The sequence below is a fragment of the Mirounga angustirostris genome, unplaced genomic scaffold (genome assembly GCF_029215605.1).
Source record: "Mirounga angustirostris isolate CCGP_5_RB_7025 unplaced genomic scaffold, mMirAng1.0.hap1 SCAF_11, whole genome shotgun sequence".
In the NCBI taxonomy this organism is placed as follows: Eukaryota; Metazoa; Chordata; class Mammalia; order Carnivora; family Phocidae; genus Mirounga; species Mirounga angustirostris.
Genome location: NW_026991719.1, coordinates 24,489,203 through 24,514,477, shown reverse-complemented (window position 1 = coordinate 24,514,477; position 25,275 = coordinate 24,489,203).

Sequence of the window (25,275 nt, the reverse complement as noted above, 5' to 3'; positions counted from 1 at the left end):
TTTGCAACCTCCTATCAAGTCTTTAATTATATTACTTCATCTGCCTCCTCCTTCTTCCATTTAAACAACTAGATTTTAGTTTGAATGTGTAAATCTGTGTGGGAAGTTGAAGTATTCTAGTATTTTTGCCTTTGAGATAGAACAACATTATCAAGTAACATTTAGACCACTTCTAGATTTCCACAAACAAGGAAAGTTGCCACCAACAGAGCCATTTGAAACTCAAGGGTACAGCATACTGAAATCAGAAATCAACTAAACCCCTTTGTTACACCCCATTAGTGTTTTTTGAAGACCATGGATGCTGTTGCTGATAATAAATGTTCATATAACCCTCCCAAATCCATAGGTAGGTACAGTGAGATTTCATTTAGACCCTTCACGGTATGATAACTATTGTCTTGATTTTGGTAGCTGTTCTAATTAAAGACATAAGCTCAAGGCTAAAAGTCTTACCGAATAACGTAAAGGCATCCCAACATCATCCTTTCAACAGGATAATCAAGTTTCTTTATGCTTGATCTTTCCGTTGAAATCCCAGAAGTTTAAGTTCAAAAGCTTTATTGTCTTTCCCCGAAAATGTTTGTTCAGCAAGCTTCAGGTAATACTCTACTATTTTCTCAAAGACTTTTTGCTTTGTTTATCTTTTTACATTAAGCTCTATGAAAACTCTGTATTTTTAGATATGAGTGAATCAGGTAACCATTTATAGAAATGATAGTTTCTTTTATTCTGAACCTGTTTGGCTCCCATTTTATATATTCCACATGTTTTCACGTAGTGAAGCTATTGCAGTTAACATTTTGAGTGATGAGAAGGTTGACAGAAAGTTCTAAAACACAGAAAATTCTGTTGGCTGGAGAGTTAATGTATAATAGTTATTCTGGCTTTCCGAAATAAAATACACACGTATATTAATCGGGGAAAAATAGGTTTTCCAAGGCAAAATCTGCATAAACCAACCATAGAGAAAAAGAAGAGTCAATATAATCTTCACTAACATAAAACAAAATGATGGTAGACTTTCATCACTGGGTTGCACAGTGAAAATTTACCTGGAGAAATTTTCTCATGAGCAAAGTTTCTACCCTTTCCCTGCTCTTCAAAACATTCCTTAGAATGATCATTGGTGCAACTATTTCACTTCTAAGAATGCTCATGGACATAATTTCTCTTATTCTACAGTTCCCAGATACAGAACAGACCACAAATAATATTCCAAGCCCTAAGAGAGGTGGGCCACTCAAAAATAAAGGAGTTTTCGACTGTCTTTTTGACAGGGACACTAACTATGAGTCAAAGAGAGTCGCATTCTGCCCAGAAAGTGGAACAGCTGTAGGAGACATATGGAGCTGCTGTGGAAGAGAAGCTGCCCGGTTTGTGCAATGAGACCCCAATCAAACTGATTGATGCTGGGTTAGATGCAGAAATTCAGCAGATTCTCTTCTGAGGAGAGTCTCTCTGCAGCTAAGTAGAATGGGACAGACTGTATATACTATCTGAATGCCCCTAGGATAAATGTTAATTTTACCTGAATGTTGTATTAGCCACAAATCACTTTTTTCTAGTACTAAATTTAGAACACAAAGAAAAAAATGATTTAAGATTGCCATAATCAGAAACTGCAATTCATAATGCTGTCATCCAAATTGGCATTTCAGTTAGAGATAGGACATTTTATACATTTTACGTAGGGATGGTTTAAGTATACTTTTCTTTCATACTTTAACATCTTGGTCATTCTTCATAGACAGAGCATGCTTTATAGCTACATTGAAGAAGATAATAATAAACATAACTTGTAAGTCCTGGCCACACATATAACAAACTTAAATTTAACTACTATGTATCATATCAAAGCTAAATAGAGAATAGGGTTTTAAGAGTTATCAGGTAACACCAAATGTTGATTCACATTGTTTATTTTAATATCTGTTTGGCTTCTACTTCCCTAGAAGCTGGCTCTGGTGACCCCCTCCAACTCTCTACTCAAATCTAAGCCATGCTGAACTATCCATCCAGCTGAAACTGCTTAATAAATGTGAATCAATAATAAAATTAGGCTAACAAAACACAATCTGCTTCAAACTATCACAACTCATTCCCAAGACTCTGGGTTAGCCACTTCATTAGATTATATTGCTACCCTTGCAGTCCATTAGTATAGATTATCAAAGACTAAAAAAATATATAAGCCCAGGAGACTTGACTAAACAGCATTAGGTAAAAAATAAGCTATAAATCAAAAGAGAAATGGATAAATGTGCTATGAGAATATCAAGATGAGATCATCGTTTTTGTTTTAATCATTGGGTCCTGAACAGATCTCAATAACATGCCATCAGTTTACTTAGACATAATAACCAAGAAATAAAATGAGAATCCTTAGGCACTTTAATTGCCCTAATGTGCATACAGCTGCCAGGATAAGAATTACCCCCTGGAACTAATTTTTGGAACTTCAATTAACTTTTTCAGATCAGTAGGGTAACACTACTTATATTAACATGGTCATTTATGTAAAGTGAATCCTACTGGCTTGAAAGAGTTAAAGTGATAATTTCATTTAATTTATTTTAAAAAATGGAAAAATAAAACTTTCTATCCATGTGTATGGGATTTTGAAATACTCTCACAGCTTAAAATGTAATAAATTATTTTTAAACTTGAGAATGATTAAACTTTCCTAACTACTAAGTAATGTTTCCCTATGTATGATAATGAGTAATAGGTTCACAAATGAAGAAAAATTACTGAGTGGAAGTAATGTACATTCTATTAGCAGGTGATATAAACAGTTACTCTTCTGTTAATAGCAGTGCCCAGTACTACTCAAAAAAATTTAGAACACTTATATTAGAGATTTAAACTAAATTGACACTAGCGTTTTATTGACATGAAGTGTTGTGGTTAACTGCAAGTTGTAGAAGAATGTACATAAAAATGCACAAATCTCTACTGTTAATATCTTATATCTACGTGAATATATATATGTGTATATATACATATTAGTGATAGGAGGTCTCCCTTTCGATCACTCTGTGATTCAAAATCAATTGTAAATTGAATCAAATCTTCAATAACATTATCCTTAGCTATGAGCTTGAAAAATAAATATATAAAAGCAGTGATTCTGATTAGAGACTGATCAAAATCCCGTTTCTAATGAGTTTATGCCCATATTGAAGCACCAGTTTCTACTGACTTTAAGACAGTATTCAATACACTAAAGACCTTGATTAACATAAAGTATGACAAACAGTGTATCAACAGATTGCCCTGTGGGTAAAAAAAATGTCTAGACCAAATGGCAATACAGAGCATTAAATGATTCCTTGAGACAAAGTTCTTATTTATGTGAACTATAGTAACTCCTTAAAACACCTAAATTAATTACCCAAGTGAGTTTATTCCAATTTGCCTAAGGTAAATCATTTTATGATTAAATCTATCTTAAAATAGACGTGGGGAGTCATATACATGCATCTAAATTAGAAGACCAATCTCCAGTAAGTTAAAAAGTCAATCTAACAGTACAATGATTTATAAGCCACATATTATGTGTACACAAAAGCATGAGTCTTTAAAGTATGTGCCACGTCACTCTTGTTCTTTTTATCATGTAGGCAACTTGAAAAAAAAAATCATCCCCTTACACATTTTACTTGCTTTGAGAAATGTTAAAAAAAATCCAAACAAACATGAAAACTCTATTTTGCCACTCAAAATAGACAAGGGCATATCTTTATTTTCTTACTCATCTAGACCATGTTTATTTCTCCTATTGAATCAAGTGACTATTTTTAGCTTAGCATACTCAATACTATATTGTAAAAGAATGTAAGTATCAATCTAATACCATTATATGTTTTTGAAAGTTTTATTAATAGTGCATTTGACAATGATGATTGAAACAATAGGAACATAGCTATAATTTCAGTTCTAAGCTTGCATTACATCCATGATAATGTGAATCATAGCCTTTGTATATATTATAGAAGACACTTCAAGTGGATATTTCTCTGCAGATTATCTTATTGTTATGTATAAAAATTTAATTATGGAGAAAATTCATAACTACTTGAACTTTCTATAAAAACAAAGAGAAATAATACAGTTTAACTGGTGTTTGATTCCAAGCAAAAGCAAAAAAACACCCTGTTAGGAATAATTTAATGTAAAGCTAAAATTGCCTCAAGATACACTTCGTACTTGGTAAAAGTAAGCAAATTGCTGGTGGTTTGGATAAGGGAGTATGAGAGGAAGAGAGGACTCAAGAATAACCCCAAGGTTTTTGCTCTGGGTAGCTGAGGGAATGGAATAGCCTTCACTGACTTGGAGCAGACTGTAGGAGAAGCAGAAAGATAAACATGCTTGATTTAATATAATCCATCAAAGACACACTAAATAAAAGCCTTGTGAAAGATTAATAAAGGGACTAGAATCACATTAAAAAGTGAACATACATTTCGTTCCCCCGACATAGAAGGAATACAGGGCAAAATCTACAGAGCCTCATTCATTTATAGACATGGAATCCCAAGATCATTTTATACATATATAATAAAAAATCCAAGGGCAGAAATAATGTTTCCCACTGCTTGGCACTACTGAGAGAAACCTAAAAATATGAACCGCTGGACAAGGTTGGTTATTCACAACTATATGCATTATAGGCCACAGATGTATTACCACATGAATTGAAAAATCTGAATAAAGCCAACTTATTGATCATTCCGAAGCATTAAGCACCAGCAGAAGTCTGACTTCCAAATCTTTAAATGATGGCAGAGTTTGTAATTACAACCATGTAACTTAACATCAGAGAAACGGGATTTTAAAGTTGAAAAGCACCAAAAGCCAGCCAACATCAATATCTTACCCAATGAGGACATCTGCTATGTGATTCATGGTCAAACTGATCTCCAATCTGGGCATTTTCTTATGGTTTATAAAGCTTGCTTATCAATACTTTATCTCAAGAGTATCAATAGTCACATAAATGAAATTTTTTTTTGTTATATCTGAAAAACAGTTTTTCAAGCATTATAGCCTTTTGGAATGAAATTTTATATTAACTGCTAAGTATTATCTAGAGCACAGCCCCAAGGAAAGCAGCCTGCCTACAGTAGGAAATAAGTGAGATTAGAAAAAAATGGATGGTCAATGTTGAGTTGATAACACCATTTAGGAATAATTTTTCATGTTTTTTTAATGAAATGAACACATTTCATAGTTATTTTATTTTCCCTCAATTCATACTTCAGGAAAAGACATCCACACTCCCATGCACATGCTAACCTATGAAACATTTTCCAGTGTGTGAGAGAGAGGAATTACCACTTAACATTATTGGCACAGAAACCCTTCTACTGCTAAATGCCAGAGTGTGAGCTTCCAATGAACATGCATAAGCATATGTCCAGACAGAGTCTTGTAAGCTAACTCTGAAAGCTGTCTGTTTTCTAGAAATTCTAAAAGTTCACTTGGAAAATGGCCTTACTTTTTTAATCAATTCCCAAACTTGCAGGAACAATCAGGGTATCCATCTTTTCTTCTTTTCTTTTTTTCTTTTTTTTTATAAAGATTTTTATTTATTTGACAGAGAGAGGCACAGCGAGAGAGGGAACACAAGCAGGGGGAGTGAGAGAGGGAGAAGCAGGCTTCCCGCCGAGCAGGGAGCCCGATGTGGGGCTCGATCCCAGGACGCCGGGATCATGACCTGAGCTGAAGGCAGCCGCTTAACGACTGAGCCACCCAGGCGCCCCCCATCTTTTCTTCTATACATGGATTGGTTTGCTGAATTCACAGAACACTTTCTTCCTACAAACAAGACACTTAAACAGAGCACTAGCACACCCCTTTTGAGAAGCAAAGTAAGGGCAAGAATCAACAAAATCTATGATTTCATGTCTCTTTCAGGTTTACAGAATTGTGATTGTGCAGCTAACAAAATAGACATAGCTGGCTTCCTGAAAAATAATGCCAATTCTAACAGCAAACATGTTCCAGAAACTTAGTATACCCAGGTAGTACAGTAAGCATCACCATATTTGGTAAGTCAAATTATTATTACTGTTTGATAGATGAGAAATCTGAAGCCAACAGATAGTACAGACATATTAAGAATTCAAATCTAGGAATTCTGAATCAACATAACATAGTGTTTATGAGCTCAGGGTTTATAACCAGACGTTCTGGGTTCAAACCCAAGCCCTCAAATAAATCAACTGTTCTCTGCCCCAGTTACCTCATCCGTAAAGGAGAATCATAATAGTATTATCCTAATAGGTTGAGAAAAGCGCATTAGTTACTCATAATCCCAGTCTAATCATGGAAAGAACAGCAGAAAATCCCAAATTGAGGAACATTCTACAAGATATCCAATGAGTACTCTTCCAAAGTGTTATAGTCATAGAAAACAAGGAAAGGCTAAGAAAGAGTCACCGATCAGAGGAGGTTAAGGAGACATGACAATGAAATACAACGTAGTATCCAGGATTGAATCCCGGAATGGAAAAAGGACATTAGTGAATAAACGGGTAAATCCAAATGAAGTCTGGAGCTTAGTTAACAGTGATGTACCAAGGTTAATTTCTTAGTTTCAACAAAATGTATGACAGTTATATAAGATGTCAACATTTGGGGAAACTGGATGAAAGATATATGAGAACTCTCTTGTACTGTATTTTCAACTTTGCTGTCAAGCTAAAATTAATTCAAAATAAAAGGTTATTTTCTAAAGTAAATCAGTTGAATTGATTAATATATATGACACAGAATAGTGCCATGCACATTTATAATAAATAAATATTAGCTCTTTGTAGTTAAAAGTAGTATATGCTAGACATTGCACCCATAGCAGAGATTAAGATAAATATGGGAGAGAAAGGAGACAATAAAGTAATTACAAAGGATCACAGGGGTAAGCCTTGGCAGTTTGCTGTCCTGCAATTGAAGGACTTAAATGTCAAGTATGTGTAGAACAGAAAATAGCAGGGCTTAAGCTCCCCATCTTCACTGTCCTATTACATCAAACCCTTCCTACTACCCTAATTCTTAGTCCAATTATCTACAGAGACATATAGTTATGCTCCCTTTGACTGCCATTAAAATTTAGGGGGAATTGTAAAAATGTATTTTTTTATTATTGAAGTATAGTTGATATACAATGATATCTTAGTTTCAGGTGTAGAACAATTTGCCTCAAGAATTCTATACATGACTCAGTGCTCACCACAGTAAGTGCAGTAACCCTCTGTCACCATACATTATTACAATATTATTGACTATATTCTCTAGGTTGTACTTTTCATCTCTGAAGAATTGTTTATTTCATAAGTGGAAGTTTGTATCTCTTAATCCCTTTTATCTGTTTTACCCATCCGCCCACACCCACCTCCCCTCTGGCAACCACCAGTGTGTTCTCTGTATTTAAGAGTCTGGAGGTGGGGGGGGTTGTTTATTCATTAGTTTTGTTTTCTAGATTCCACACATAAGTGAAATCATATGGTATTTGTCTTTCTCTGTCTCACATATTTCACTTAACATAACACCCTCCAGGTCTGTACATGTTAGCCAAGATATAAAAATATTTGTTTTGTTGCTAGCTAATTCAAAGTCAAATGTTTTAAAACTCTTGACAATGGAGAAGTTTAAAAGGCAAAATTGTGACTTGGTAGAAAGAACAGAAGAGAACATTATACAAATGTTGGTGAGTGCTTTTAATGTTTAAGAATATTTAACTTCCTGTGCAGAGCAAGCTGCTTTGAGTTAGCCTGCCACAGGACAGACCAAAGAATGCTATGAAAAGTGCATGAAGAAGACTTTGAAAGCTTTGTGGGATAGATGTTATCCTCTGGAAAGGTGTGGCAGCATATGCTTTATGTTTGTACGTAAGAATGGAGACAGTGAACAGATCACACATTCAGAAATTAGAAATGCAGTGACAGGTCTTGCAAAGCACATGAGGCTTTACACAGATTCCTAGAAGAGGATGTGTCATGAACACCCTGTATATCTCCACCCTTCAAAAAGGATATCAATGTTGAAAGTACAAAGCAGTGAATATGCACTACATAAGTACTTACTGAACAAATACTGCATTCCATTTACTCTAAGACTCAAACCCTTAATCCACTTTAGTATCTCTAAGATCAAGATACAGCTTACAATCAACATCACTGTTTATTATGGCAGCATTATTTTCTTCCTCCATGGTGTGCAAAATAGTGCACATTTTGAAATTGATGCATTTTTACATTTGAAACACTGGTGACCAATTCTTTATGCTTTTCATATGTAAGTCGGTCGTATTATACTTAGCACTAATACAGAAGCATTTAGGAGAAAATGATTGATGCCAATTATACCTGTGAATGACTCCCACTTTTGTCTTACACACAGGATTGGCTTCCTTCCCTACTTTTCCTCTCTACTTGAACATTAATAGATCAGTAAAGTTGGTATTATATAGAATATTCAAGAGATACAAAGAATACTTTATTTTCTTAACAAATAGGCTAAGTGGGTTGATAGTAAATAAAAGATTTGTATGATAAAATTGGAATCACACTGAGAAGCATATGTAAAAGCCTGGGAAAAGCTCCCTGAGCACCAGGACACTAATATTCAACATCTGATACCAACACTCAGAGATTTGCAGTAATTATCACTGAAATAAATCATCAATGAGTGGAATTTTTGGCATGGGACGCTAACAAAACATTTGGCTAGGAATTCCAGCACCTTTATACAAAAAAAAAAAAAATCCATATTTATTAGTAGGATGGTAGTTTTGATTCAAACTATAAAACTTAGGTTGCATGGCCTAATTTACTTGGCGCCATGTAGTAAGTTAAACTACACTGCCCATTTAATTCATTCCTAATTCATTTCTTCATTCATATAAAGAGATACTAATATAAGAGAGGCTCATTAACATGTGACAATAATATGCACTAGAGGTTGATCACACACACACACACACACACACACACACTAAAAATTAGATGAGTCCCTCCCTAATAGAAAATAGAGTTTTCTTAAGGAATTGGGTAAGGGGGCGACAGAGAAGTGAATGGGGAAGTTTGATACACAAATAGCTCCAGTAGAAGGGTAGGATAGGATAAATATGTAAAAAGATGCAGGACATGTGAGAGACTAGAGGAGGAAGAAGAAAAGAGGCTATCCAGCTCAGTTAGTGGAGGAAGCTTTAAGAGAAGGTTGAATTTACACTGAGCAGGCTGAAAGATGATGTGATCACTAAACGTTATTCAGGCTTGAAGGTCACAGGTAGCATAAGGTGTTCACTGTTCACCGTACATGCCCTGTTTCTAGTTCAAGAAGTATTAGCTAACTTTAGCCTTATTCCCAAATTCCTCCTTCCTATCAGGGACTGTTAGCAACAAATGTCCTTGCCATTTGGAAAATGCTGGTAATAAATGCATCTGTAACTCTCAAGTAGTTCATCTTAACAGATCAAGAGCAAATGAGAAGTTTTTGATCCATGGCAGCATCTGACAGTGTGCTATCTGTGTGGTAACACGGCTATAGATTGTTAGTGTGCATTTTTAGTCATAAGTATAAGACATGCCAGCGAATATCTCAAAACCTGTGAAGTCGATTAATTAGGAGTAGCAGTTCTGTGATATCATATTGTCATTTTTTAAATAGCTGTGGTATGGCTTGCAAAACTTCATTACAAGGCTTTTTTGATTTCTGGTTTGTTTTCTCTTGTCATTCTTCATTAACACATCATGTAGATGCAATCCTTTATATAGAATGACCCTTTTGATGGATTAAGAATATATCTGAAGTGAAAGACATTCTGGAAAACATACAGGCAGTTTTTATCTTCTATTCAAAATTATCAGCAGCTAAGCAACAACTACCAGAGGTCAGGGCATGTGGCTAGGTAGAGATTACACTGCAGTTACCACCATGGCGGGTGGATTTGATTCCAGACTCTGCCACGCCAAAGACGTATGTGCTTGGACACACTCTTTGTTATCTCTTAACTTCAGTGGGTTTTGTAAACTGTAAAGTGACAGGTACTTTTCCCCCCTTATCTCTAAATGGCAGCAGTTAGCAAGACAGGATGATGGCTGTGACCACTTCACCCATTCAATCCTGGTAAGTCTGTGAATGCAAGTGGGCCTTCCCCCTCCCACCAGCTCTTCCATTCCCTCTCCTCTATTTTAGGACAATCAAAATCACCAATGCTGTAATTTCCTTGCTCTGAAGGTGATGGTGAGATGGAAAATCTGATGACCCCAAATTCCATATCGGAGCTGAGTGATGCTGAGCTCAGTCATTAGTCCTGGAACAGGAATGGGGAACAGGGTTGCTAACTAATCCGATGCTCTTTCATCATAGTGCACAAATTCATATCTCAGGTCTGTGGTTATGGGATCCAGAGTTAAGTTACTCGGCTTTTCAAAGGCTTGCTTTCATCATACAGAAAATGCGGCAAAAGGAATGAAATCTTGCCATTTGCAATGACATGGATGGAACTGGAGGGTATTATGCTGAGCGAAATAAGTCAATCAGAGAAAGACATGTATCATATGACCTCACTGATATGAGGAATTCTTAATCTCAGGAAACAAACTGAGGGTTGCTGGAGTGGTGGGGGGTGGGAGGGATGGGGTGGCTGGGTGACAGATACTGGGGAGGGTATGTGCTATGGACAGCACTGTGAATTGTGTAAGACTGTTGAATCACAAATAATACATTATATGTTAAACATATACCTCTGAAACAAATAATACATTATATGTTTAAAAAAAGAAGAAGATAGCAGGAAGGGAAAAATGAAGGGGAGGAAATTGGAGGGGGAGACGAACCATGAGAGACGATGGACTCTGAGAAACAAACTGAGGGTTCTAGAGGGGAGGGGCATGGGGGGATGGGTTAGCCTGGTGATGGGTATTAAGGAGGGCACGTACTGCATGGAGCACTGGGTGTTATACTCAAACAATGAATCGTGGAACACTACATCAAAAACTAATGATGTAATGTATGGTGATTAACATAACATAATAAAATTAAAAAAAAGAAAATACGGGGGGGGTATCTCATTGGATTCTTGTGAGAATTAAGTGACAAAGTGCTTTGTCTGGCATCTAATAAGCTTCCACCCTTGCTCACACCTCATTCCAAAAATACATTACACTTCAAAGATAAAACAACAAAGCTAATGACATACCACTTGGGAACAAATTTTTTTAAAAAAATGACCATAGGAGTAATTGTATTTTAGGAACATGCTAGACTAATAGTATGTAATAAGTATTGGGCTGAAAGCCAGCTTTAAAAAAAAAAAGGAAAAATTCAGCTGGCCTATGGTTTTAAAATATGTTTATATATGAATATGTGCATGTAAAACAAAAAGGAATTTAATAAAGAATAAAATTTTTACTTGGCAATCACATACTCTGCTAACAAAAGAACTTGTATTATAGTTTGTATTACTACGTTTTCATTTACCCATTCAGTTATCATATTTTGAGAGTCTACAGTGAGCTAAAAAGTATAGTGAATTCTGTACTGCGTGGAAGGCCCATAGACCCAAGTAGTTGAAGTGTCCAAATTAAAACAAAGCTTTAGCTTCTGTTTTTTACTGATGTCCACTGAAAGTGGATATGGCAAAGGCTTTGAGCCCTGTCTGTCCCAGCACAATCTGGTCCACTGTGAAACTAAGCCAAATGAGGTACCTTGAACTATTCAAATTTGAGGGCCCGGTTTATCTACCATCTTTCAATCCTTAACAGTGAATGATAGTTTCTGCCTCTTCTATCAAACTGCCTCTAGAGGGCAAGATAGTCCCAATCTATCAGGTATCCAAGTAAACACATGGACCCACACAGCCTGTGGCAAAGTGGAAAACCACCACATGTCAAATACAGTATAGGCAATCTTGTCATTCATGAGAAAAAATAAATGTTCTAGCTAATCATTATAAAAGCAATACAGAGTAAGAGGTTTGCTGGTAACATTAGTTCACTTCCACTGCTCAACTTCCACTGTGAGTGCTAAGAAGTTGCTAGGTTTATTTTGCTTTCATTGTCCCATTTTAAAAAGATCTATTATGAGTGGATAATGCCAAATACTGCCTATGTGCCCCCCTCACATTCATTATGAAGACCAATTAGACAACACTGGACAGCACTGTGCATTACTTTACTGATCTGCACATACCATGGTATAGCTTAAAGATTCTCTATTATTGGCCACATATTAATCTTGAAGTTTCAAAAAGAGCAATGAGATCTTTCTGGTTTTTTAACTTGAAATAAGAAAAACTCATCCTTAGTATCTTTTAAATGGTTTCTGTAACAAAGCTTAACTTCAAAGTCCTTAAAAAAAAAAACAAGAAAATTCTTTCAAAGTTCCATCTAGTTTTTAATGAAAATACTTCATCTAATCCAGCTTATGCAATTGTCTTAACAACGTTGCACTGCTATAACCCAGGGGAGCTGTCTGTCAGCAGATACACTCCAAGCTCCAGAAAGATAACACTTAAAACATGATACCCTCTGAGCTCCCCTGAGATGAGCATCCAGCTTGACAGTTTACAAGACTTTGGGTTTGTTTCCTCCACTAACCCTGTCACAAAAACCAAGGGAAGTCTGAAATTAAATAAATAAAAGCCCTATTAAAGCCAAAGCACATCACGTTCAAAGACTAGGTTTTAAGATCCCATTGTGTATTTCTAGATGCATTTTCAATTAGCTATTTTTCCTTTAATGAATTTCAGAAGGGTTGATATTCATAGATTAGGCAGGCTAATGAAGGCCACAGGTTTTCTGGCAGACCCATGTTTTCATGAGGTAAAGGAGAACACTTGGGGTGAATTAGCATCTCATGCCCAAAAGAAGACACGCCATAAACAGAGAAAGATTTTTAAAATATTGGCAAACCTCAGCACCTCCAGGTATAGACTCTGGTCAGAGCTTTAGAGCTTTTATTATACAGGTGAAAACTTTCAAAACAGGTGGACCAAGAAAAAAAATAAGTATCAACATATGTTGACCTTTCAAGACAAAATTTAGGCTGGATTTAAGGACTTGAAAGAAGAGCATATCTGGCCACACCATTGGTAAGAAAGATAACTCTGGAAAGGAAAAAGAATGGATGAAGTCTGAAAATGAAAATGAAAATGATTTTCGGAAGAGGGCAAAGGAAATTGATTTTATAGAGAAAGAGATCAAAGTGGTAAAGCGATCCAAAGTCAATATAAGGCACCATGGCAGCCACAGAGAAGCTTAAGTAGTTTTACACATTGTTACCAACAGTACTAATTTCCTAGAACAAAGATTTTAATAGTACTTGGTGACCACCTCTGCTTCCTTTTAATGGCATGCCCCCTACCAAACTGCTTTAGGGAGAACAGGTGTGTGACACCCATAATTCTACCAGGTAGGAAATATATCCTAAGGCAACTTTTACATTCAATTATTTCTAAGAGGTTTTTTTTTCTTTTTTGCTTTTGCTTGGAAACACAACACCAATTAAAATATATTATTTCACTACATTTTCACAGAAAGTTCAAGTGGTTATGAAATTTCTCTCTAATTATTTTTTATACGTAACAGTAAGATAATCTGCAGAGAAATTATCTATTTTAAGTATCTTCTTTAATATATACAAATCTAGAAAGGGAAAAGATAAAAATCCTATGTCTCTTTTGTTGTTCCCCTGTTCAGTAAATTTTTTTAATAATAAAACTCAATAATATAATTACAACACATATAATGAGGGCTGAAAATGTACTGGTCACTTTCCTAGGCACTTAATATACATGAGCTCATTAAATCCCAAAATTGGTCTATTCCCATGTTATAAATGAAAATCTGTGAAAAGACAGTTTAGGAATCTTGCCCAAAGGCATTGAACACATTTACATTTAACTTCAGACTCAATGGGAAAATGTCTTCAGTGCTCTTTAGAGTTATTCTTACAATGGAAATTCCAGTGGGAATTAGAGAACAGTCTAGTCACAGTTAAAACATTTGTGTGCATAAACTACTAGTTGTCTTCCTACAAGAACCAATGGAAGGACTTTTTGAGAGGCATAGGAGACACCAAGTTCCATACAGCCGTAGTCTGCAAACCTATTGGGTTTTTATGGAGTAAGAACAAGCTAGAAACGTTTATATATAGTTTTTCTGCCCATGGAGGAAATGGGTGTCTGTGTTCCAAGCCCCAGCTATTAGTGCTTAACTGGTAAAAGGAAAATTGGTATCTTTTGGGAGGAGGAGAAGATGAACCTCACATTCAATAAGAGAAACTCCAAGTTGGTTTTCACTTCTAATACTGTCCCAGAAAATCACTTTAGGCCCAGCTAATAGTATTCTCTATCTACCTTGTCTCTCTTTCTTAGATATTATTGAAGAGAATGAAAACCAGAAATCACTTGTTTCAGCTCATTACCTCTATTTTTTTTTAATTTTCAAGTTTTTATTTAAATTCTAGTTAGTTAACACATAGTGTAACATTAGTTTCGGGAGTAGAATTTAGTGATTCATCACTTACATATAACACCCAGTGCACATCACAGGTGCCCTCCTTAATACTCATCACCCATTTAACCCATCCTCCTGCCCACCTCACCTCCAGCAACCCTCAGTTTGTTCTCTATAATTATGTCTCTTTTATGGTTTTCCTCCTTCTCTTTTTTCTTTCCCCTAAGTTCATCTGTTTTGTTTCTTAAATTGCACATATGAGTGAAATCGTATGGAGTTTGTCTTTCTCTGACTTATTTCACTTAGCATAATGCCCTCTAGCTCCATCCACAAGATTTCATTCTTTTTGATGGCTGAGTAATATTTCATTGTGTATATGTGTGTATACACACACACACACACACACACCACCTCTTCTTTATCCATTCATCAGGTGATGGATATTTGGGCTCTTTCCATAATTTGGCTATTGTTGACAATGCTGCTAATCAGGGTCAGTTCACTGCCTTTAAACAAGTAGGATATGTATTATCTGATTTACAGATGAGGCAAGAGAATCTCTGTGTCTGGGTGAGTACTTATTGAGACAATATTCTTATACTCTATCCAAAATATACTGTTATCAGAAAACTATGATATTTTTGGTTGCAGCTAGTAGGTGCTCAATGAATGTGTGTTGAAGGAAGAAATGATACACAGTGTATAGGTTATTAGAATTCCCATCACTTCTATCCCAGGGTATTCCACATCTTTCAGCACATCCTCTCTTCTTTAGTGCCTAAGCTATACTGTTGCTTTTCTCTCCCCAGAAATGTTAATGAAGATAGAAGTGACAATGAATCTTGAAAGCACTTTAACACTACACATATTATAATTCAACTGGATAATTTTCTGCTTAGTTGCTTGTATAAACTGAGACAAACTGGACTGTAAGCAAGCTCCTTAGGGGCAGGGTGTCTTTCTTGGGTCTTTAACCCTGTATTTGTGGGCACAGCACATCACCTAGCATGAGTAAAGCTGAGCAAATATTGATTAAGGAAGGTTGGTATCTACATGCATACAAAAAAGAGCAGAAAGTAGCAATGAAGATGAGAGTAAATTCTCCCCAGGGGATATTTCCCACAGAATCTCAGGGAAAGCAGATTAGGATCTGGGAAAGGTTTACAACCTTCACTGAATTATATGCCTTTTTACAAGTGAAACAGTATTCAAGGGTGCAGACATTCACTGGGCTGTATGAAGACAAACAAAGTGACAACACTCACTAAAATGTTTATACTCTTTGAGGAAATATGGGAATACAGTTACCTCTAAGAAGGATTCATACACTCTGTGTTAGAATTCAGTCCAAAACTCACACTTCACTATAAAAAGGAAAACTGGGTGTTATACGAAAACAATGGATCGTGGATCACCACATCAAAAACTAATGATGTATTGTATGGTGACAACATAATAAAATTAAAAAAAATAAAAAAGTTAATAAAAAAAAAAAGAAACAGAGGAAAGGAGGAGAAAATGGCAGCAGTACTGGTCCAGAACAATCACTGGGCACGATGTTAAGGGCTTTATATATACTGTTAGTTTAGTCCTTATAACAATAGCATGAAGGCGGTATCATTATTTTTAGAGATGGGGGAACTGAAGCACAGAGACATCAAATAACTTCCTCAAACTTAAACAATAAACAAAAGCCTGAGTGTGAAACCTTAAAAAAAAAAAAAAAAAAAAAAAAGGAAAATTGCTATTACACTAGAAATGCTACACCAATGATAATATATTGAAAGAAGGGCAAAACGCCCCCATTATGTCCACCGTGTTTGTGCATTCATACTGTCCAATCGTCTACAACATTTACAATTAACAACCCTGAAACAAGTAAGTCACTGACATCTAGTGATGTGAGCCTGAGGGGAGACTCAGGTGGTTAGCTCCATTAGGAGATTAGTTGATCTGATCTCCTCAATTACAGTGAGCTGACCCCAGTTCCTGGTATCCACAGGCAAGAGCTGATACCACTAACGGACCAGCATGAATACATCCTCCACTTCAGCTCTCCATTTAAACTGATAAAAGAGGTATGTTTTCTTTTCTTCTCTTTATTTTTTCTTTTCTTTTCCAGGGATTTAATTATTGAATGGGAGCAAATAAATTTTAGCAGTTTTAAATGTAAAGGAAGTATCAGAGAACGTAGACTTAAATTTTGAATGCCAAGAAGATGCAGCTGGTGAAAACTCATGGATTCATGTTGCTTAAACTCTGACTACACAGTGTGATCCAGTAGCAGCATCAGCCTCAGGAAGCTCATTGGAAATACACAACCTCAGGCCCTACCTCAACCCCTTTACTTCTCCCCACCCCTGCCTGCCCCCAGTTAATCCTTATGCAGATAAATATTTTGAGAAAAAGCTGAATTAAGGAAGAGCACTCCTTTGGGTTCAGAGGGAACAGAAAAGAACCTTGGTGGACAAGCTGCCTACTTGGCCCCCATTCATTAAGCCAATGCCTTTTCCCGCCATATTTACACCACAAGGTGTGTTTTACAATTTCTGCAATTACTTTATTTGCCAAGGTGGAAGCTATCCTAAACTAAAAGACACATCCATATGTAAGAAGCAAAACTTTTATCATTTAGAAACTCGCTTTTCCAAACATACAGCTATGTTTCATATAATTATTCCAGTGACTTTTCAAAAACTTGGGTGAAGACTGTAATCACCTACAATGTTTTAAAAATTAATTCCTTAATCTGGCCCCTGCTCTGCAATATTCTAATTTGGTAACTGAGAGGATTCAAGTTTCTGTATTTTCAAAACTCCACAAATGATTTCAATGTACAAATAGGATGATGATTTATGGCTTTATTCTTTGGCTGTTAATATGAATACAGGGTATGGTGGAAGGGTGCCTCCTGAGGGATGCTAATCTGGAAACTTCAATCTCCTGATCTGGTCCTTGGGCGGTGTCCATTAGAATGCCCAAGGATTTTTTTTCTATAAGGATTATGACTTCTGGGGCCTTGTCTAAGTTCAAGATGCTCACAGCTAATCCTGCTTAAGTTGACTTGCAGCCTATGAAAACATTCTGTGACAGAGTAGGTTATTTACACCACTGAAAAACCACAGCAGGAAAGAGGGGTAAAGAAGGGGAGATACTGAAGTGAGTTTCTTCTTCAGCCTTGCCTGGGTAATGCCCATCTCATAAATTCCTGGGCAAGTGGGAAGTGATCCTGCTCCCTAATAAATAGGGCACATCACAAGACTAAAAAATATCCATGACTTCCATTTTTATAGGAAGAAGAAAAACAATTCATTCAAGAAGATGGCGGTATTCAACAGATGGTATCGACCAATTTAATGTGCTTGTTCTCAAGGAAGGAGGTGAGTAGAAAAAAAAAGAGCAGAGGTTATTTCTATAAAAACAAAGTTTAAAGTTTTGAAAAGACTGAATTAAAGTGAGTCACTACATATAAGGGAGGCAATACAGTATTTGTCTTTCTGTGTTTGGCTTATTTCACTTAGCATAATGTCTTCATGTTGTCACAAATGGCAAGACTTCCTTATTTTTCTTAAAGATTTTATTTATTTATTTGACAGAGAGAGAGTGAGAGCAGGAACACAAGCATGGGGAGTGGGAGAGGGAGATGCAGGCTTCTTGCCGAGCAGGGAACCCGATGTGGGGCTAAATCCCAGGACCCTGGGATCATGACCTGAGCCGAAGGCAGACGCTTTAATGACTGAGCCACCCAGGCACCCAAGACTTCCTTTTTAAGGATGAACAATATTCCATGGCATGTATATATGACAATTTCATTATCCATTCATCTGGTGATGGACATTTAGGTTTTTTCCAAGTATGGTGACTGGGATTAATGCTGCAATTAACATGAGAGTGCAAGTATCTCTGCAAGACTCCAATTTAAATTCCTTAAAATCCCAGAAGTGGGATTGCTGGATCATACGGCTAAAAGAGTAACACATTTATGTTTTATTCCATTGTAATGAAAGTGAAACCAGAAACTGTAAATGATGCATTAAGAATAGAGTTTTGGGGTGCCTGAGTGGCTCAGTCAGTTAAACATCCGACTCTTGGTTTTGGCTCAGGTCGTGATCTTGAGGTCATGGGATCTGGCCCCATGTCTGTCTCCGCGCTTAGCTCAGAGTTGGCTTGAGACTCTCTCTCCCTCTCTCTCTGCTCCTCCTGCTCATGCTTGCTCGCTCTCTCATTTTCTCTCTCAAATAAATCAATCTATAAAAAAAACAAAAAATTAAGTTTTTGCAAAAATGACTTAAAACCTCAATACAGAAACCAATATTTAAGGCAAAAGGTCTTGGGCCTACATAAAAAGATTAATAAATCAGTGTACTTGTATGTTTTATTAAGTAAAATGTTTATTTCAAGCATATAATCTATTTTTATGATTCCTAGCTTTAGCCTAACAGCCATTGGTCTTGATTATGTCAGATATGTCAACTCCATCCTAAAAAAGGTTCAACAATAGATTTTCAAACTTTGTCCACTGTCACCCATGAAGACTGATGTCAATGACCCTCACTTCGGAAGCACAGTGTGTTGAGATGAGAATGTGGTGGGTCATGGTATGGTAATGAGGAATAAAACAATGTTAAGAACCACTAATTTCAAGACAAATACATGCTTATTTCATTCATTTATTTTTAAATATTCCATTACTAGTTATAGCAAATTTAAATGGCCATATATGTAATTTGCCATTTAGTTAAGATACATATCCAAGATATATGTTTTCTAGATGCAGGTACTAATTTATGAGGATGTATTTATGAGGGCACACTCAGCAAATTACAAAAACCAGCAAAAAGTAACCATATAAACTAAAAGGTTTTAATCTAGACTTGTCAATCATGCTTCCCACAAACGCAGAGCTTTAGATTAAAACATTACTTTCCATAAGTTGTCAGAAGAATCTCTCACCTACATGACTTTGACATGAGTGTACTTGACAGTCCATGAAATCTCCAAGTATCTAGAACAGTGCCACTCTGAGAAAAAAGTTACCATGTAAAAAGCTTTTTGCAGAGCAGCTCTGCCTGGATCCTGCTGAATGTGAGCAGAGAAACTATCCTGGGGGCTCTCCCCTGCTGACTGGTCATGGGCTGAATTTGTGCACAAGCCAAAGGGAAGTCAGGGCACTAGGGGGCCAATTGCCTTTCTGAGATATCTTGATTTGAAATCTTGTTTATCAGAGGTGTTCCATACTGGATCACAGAAAACTGACCCAATCATGTCTTCTTAATGGAAAGTGTCAGAGATAGATGAACAATGAGGACAGGGGTCACCTGAGCTCATGTTATATCCCAATAAGGCAAACCTGTAATTTCTAGTTCACTCTGACAGGTGATGTACATTCCTGTCTTAGAAAGATTATGCCTTTGTATCACAATCCTCAAAGTAAACTGTCTTAAAATCAAGTTGTACACTCCTCTTCCTTGCAGCCTTTGTGTCATACTATTATAACATCAACAGTATCCTTCATTTTGAACACATAAAAAAAATGTAATTCAAAAAACATAGTAACTGCTTTGCAGATCACAGAAATCACTATGTGATTCAGAGGTGAACTGATTCCCAAAATAGAGATCATGTAATTTTTTTTACATGACTGCATTTCTAGTAAAATGACACTCACATAAAAGAAACATGGAAGAAATGAGAAACAAGTTAAGCAACAGAAAACTCCTGTGTTAAACCTTGTCTAGAGACTAAACTTTTCTGTATCAAGTTTTAAAAGTCACAATAATCAAAATGTATTAATATGAAAGGAAGGAACTCACACTTTAATTATTAGCCACAAGTACAATGGTAAATAAGGAGTTAAGACCAGTGAACTGTCTTTTTAATTAAACAATCAAACATAAAATACCCCCTTTCATATGGCATGAGATTGCTTTACGTGGTCATATTTATTTGCATTTGTACATGAAGCACTGAACCTAAGCCATACTGTAAAGATGAACTAGAAAAGAATTCTAGGGTGCCTGAGTGGCTCAGTTGGTTAAGTGACTGCCTTCAGCTCAGGTCATAATCCTGGAGTCCCAGGATCGAGTCCCGCATCGGGCTCCCTGCTCAGCAGGGAGTCTGCTTCTCCCTCTGACCCTCCCCCTTCTCATGCTCTCTCTGTCTCTATCTCATTCTCTCTCTCAAATAAATAAATAAAATCTTTAAAAAAAAAAAAAGAAAAGAATTCTAGTTACAGAGCCATTCAGCACGGTGCCTAAAAGGGAACATCCTCAATAAATATTTAGAGGAATTAATAGCAACAGCTATTATGATATACTGATTTTTATACTATATATTCTATAAAACCTCGCAGTAGCAGTTTCCAAATTATATTGCATGTAACACAAGTTTCTCAACAGATATCACTAGATATTGCTTACAGAAAGGTTTCTGTGTTCAAACACATATAGGACATGCTAGATGCTATGAACATCCCTTGGAGTATCAGAATGCAAATCAGCAAATATACAGTGCTGAGAAGTCCTGCAGGCATTCATTAACCTTGATTCTGATTTTTCCTCAAATTGTATGACCACAGAACTATTTACCAAGAAATACTTATTAATATCTAATAGAAAATTGATCTACTATATAGTTTGGTCCACTGCCATAAAGACATTTGTCTTTAATCAAATGTTTGTGAATTAGATAAGAGCATTCACAGTTCCGTAGGTAAGAAAATTAAGGGATTCATTAATTCCCAATGCCTTACTCAAAACTTAAAAATAGATGATTGCTATATTTCTAGATGCCAAAATTTAATATGCTAAAATTTGATTAAAAGGACTTTCCAACCTTGACAATATTTTCTAGCAGTAATTAAAAGATTCAAGAAAAACTACAAGTAAAAAGTTTTAAATAACTGTCTTGTTTGTTTTTGTTCATTTCCTTAAACTTTATTTTATTTATTTAAATTCAGTTGTCTTTAAACAAAAGAATTACAAGATTTTGCTTTCTGTTTGTGTTGGTGGCTGGAAATGGCTTCAATTGCTCTGCTTTTGTGAACTAAATTATTATTGGCTGCAGATTCCTAAATATTTTAAATTCTCTGAGAAAATTACTGTTTTGCCCTCTTAATTTTTGCAGAATTACTTCTTTAAATTATAGGCATAAAGGTTAGTAAAAAGTTATTCATCATTCTCATGATGTTTTTGAACACTGTTTAAACAGGAGAGGAAAACAGTATGTGTTCTTTAGTTAAACATGATCTTCCTCAAGTGTAACCAGACAAGATTATGTCTTTTGACTAAATTATGATCATTTTTCAAGCCACTTAGATGCCAAAGATGAAGTGTTGACAACTTCTGTCTCAAGTCTTCTTGAAGCTTCTTGAAGCTAATCAGAGAGTTGATGCCAACCAGAGACTATAATAAGAGATGAGGAAGGACACTTAAAGGGTCTATCCAACCAGAAGATCTGACAATTGTAAATATCTATGCCCCTAACATGGGAGCAGCCAATTATATAAGTCAATTAATAACAAAAGCAAAGAAACACATTGACAACAATACAGTAATAGTGGGGGACTTTAACACCCCCCTCACTGAAATGGACAGATCATCTAAGCAAAAGATCAACAGGGAAATAAAGACTTTAAATGACACACTGGACCAAATGGACTTCACAGATATATTCAGAACATTCCATCCCAAAGCAACAGAATACACATTCTTCTCTAGTGCCCATGGAACATTCTCCAGAATAGATCACATCCTAGGTCACAAATCAGGTCTGTAGGAGCTGGTTCTTTGAAAGAATTAATAAGATTGATAAATCCCTGGCCAGACTTACCAAAAAGAAAAGAGAAACAACCCAAATAAATAAAATCATGAATGAAAGAGGAGAGATCACAACCAACACCAAAGAAATACAATTATAAGAACATATTATGAGCAAGTATATGCCAGCAAATTAGATAATCTGCAAGAAATGGATGCATTCCTAGAGAAGTATCAACTACCAAAACTGAACCAGGAAGAAATAGAAAACCTGAACAGACCTAGAACCACTAAGGAAATTGAAGCAGTCATCAAAAATCTCCCAACAAACAAGAGGCCAGGGCCAGATGGCTTCCCAGGGGAATTCTACCAAACATTTAAAGAAGAGTTAATACCTATTCTTCTGAAGCTGTTCCAAAAAATAGAAATGGAAGGAAAACTTCCAAACTCATTTTATGAGGCCACCATTACCTTGATCCCCAAACCAGACAAAGACCCCATCAAAAAGGAGAACTACAGACCAATACCCTTGATGAACATGGATGCAAAAATTCTCACCAAAATACTAGCCAATAGGATCCAACAGTACATTAAATGGATTATTCACCACGACCAAGTGGGATTTATCCCTGGGCTGCAAGGTTGGTTCAACATCCGCAAATCAATCAATGTGATACAATACTTAATAAAAGAAAGAACAGTATGGCTTTCTTCTATTATGCTTGTTTTTTTAAAAGCACTTATCCACCTCAATATTATTAAGAATATTCATCTAAAGTTTTCACCAGTACTTTTGAAGCTTCTATTTTATATTTACATCTTCAGTCCACCTAATGTTAATTCTGGTGTCTAATACATACAGTAGGGACCCAAATTTTTTTTTCATCCAAATGCTAATATTTATCTAAATGTCATTTGAAAAATAAAACTTTTTTGCCATTATTTGAAATAAATCTAATAGAGCCTATATCTATATTTAAACTTGTTTTAGTTTCTATACTCATTATTCTCCTTCACAGTTGTATTTGATGTTTCTATCCCTACAACAGTAACATTTTAAAAATGTACTGGAGCTTTAATATATATTTTAATATTGGAATATAAAATTGATCACTTTATTCTTCAAAAATTGAACACTTTGCATATATTTTTTCTAGGCTATTTTTTTTAACCACATCTTGGGGATTTGAATCACTGATGAAGAAGTTCCTCAAATAAAAGCCTGGGCTTCAATAATTTTACCAGCAAGCACTTCAAAAGTTTCCAGAAACAAAAGATTCCAAGGACAAGGAAATTATTGCAAAGCACTAAAAAGATGAACTCCCAAATTATTTTGAAAAACTAGTAATTTTATATTTATAGTTTGGAAAAACTATAAATTTTATATTGAAAAGTAAAATGAAAAATAGATGAGTCATGTCAAAAATATTAAATAGAAATCTATTTAAAGCATTTGACAAAATTCAATGTCTCTTCTGAGGAATCAAAGCAAACTAAGGGTACAGGTATCCATTTCTTATCAAATATAGAGAAAGACAAATACTGTATGATCTCACTTACATGTGGAATCTAAAAAAGTGAAACTCCACAGAAACAGAGAGTAGAATGGTAATTACCAGGGGCTGGGTGGAAACTAGGGAGAGGTTTGTCAAAGGGTACAAATTTCCACTTATAAGATATATACGTTTTGGTTATCTAATGTACAAAATGGAGACTATAGTGAATAATAATGTACTGTATTATTGAAAAATGCTAATAGAGTACATCTTAAATGTTCTCACCCCAAAAAAATAAATGGTAATTATATGATATGAGGGAGATATTAGCTAACACTATGGTGGTAATCAGTTTGCAATATAAAGTGTATCCAATCAACACACCGTACACCTTAAACTTATACTATGCTATATGTCAATTATGTTTTTTAAAATAAATATCCTCTTATGGTAAAAGATTAAGTTAAAAACAAGTAGCCACATATTATGGCTCTTTTTAAATATTGCTTTGGAAGTCCCAGCTCATGACATGAGACAAGAAAAATAAGAGATATATAAACCCTGGAAAGATGACTGTCTGAAAAAATATGAAATACGACTTAAAAGCAATTGTAACTAAGTAGAGAACTCAGTTACAAAATAAAAATATTAAATCCAATTTCATTTTTATTAGCTTAGTAAACAAAAAAGAAAAATCCATAAATAACTAAAAATCTATATACAAATGTAACAAAATACTTTGAGAAACAAAAGATGATAAGAATAGAAAAACAGGCTAAATTTTCAAGTGAGAGGAGCCAATATTTTGACATGTGTGTTCATTTTTGTCAAAAAGTGTTTTAGAGAATAATACAAAAATTTGCTACAGTTTCCAAAATAGCCATGCTTGATTTATTCTGAATAAATTTACATTATTTTTGCAGGTGCTTTCATTTCTTTTTATGTTATATAGCCATTAGTTAATCCAATGATCTCTAGTGTGTGTGTATCCCACCCTCCAGCCTTTCATTCCCTTCCTTTCTAAGTGGTACTGCCCTTGTTCAACACCTAACTCTTCCACATGACTTTGGCATATCTTTTATGTCCTGAGTTTGGAAGGATAGTTTTGCATCTCCTTTGCCTAATCCCTATTTCACAATCTTGCTAATATTCTGAATAACTCCATAAATGGTGTTTCTATTTCCTATCTCTTACACCTTGAATATATTCTACCTACCGCTAAAATACCTTTTCTAAGATATAGATCAGCTGATGTTACTGCCTTCCTCAAAAATCTTTAATACTTCCCAAACGTCTATTGCATATCATTCAAAGTCTTTGGGTTATCACTTGATACCTTCTAATGTCAAGATCCAATCTCCCTCTCAACAATATCCCTTTCCTAAACTCTCCATCTTGCATCTACTCACCAGCCAAACTACTCTTTCTCCATGGTCTTATTTTAACCATCCTTAAAGTCACAGACCAAATTCTTCTTACTTCCTTTGTCAAATCTGACTTCATGCCAGTCTGAAATTAAAATTCCTTCTCCTCTGTGTTCTGATAACAATTTGT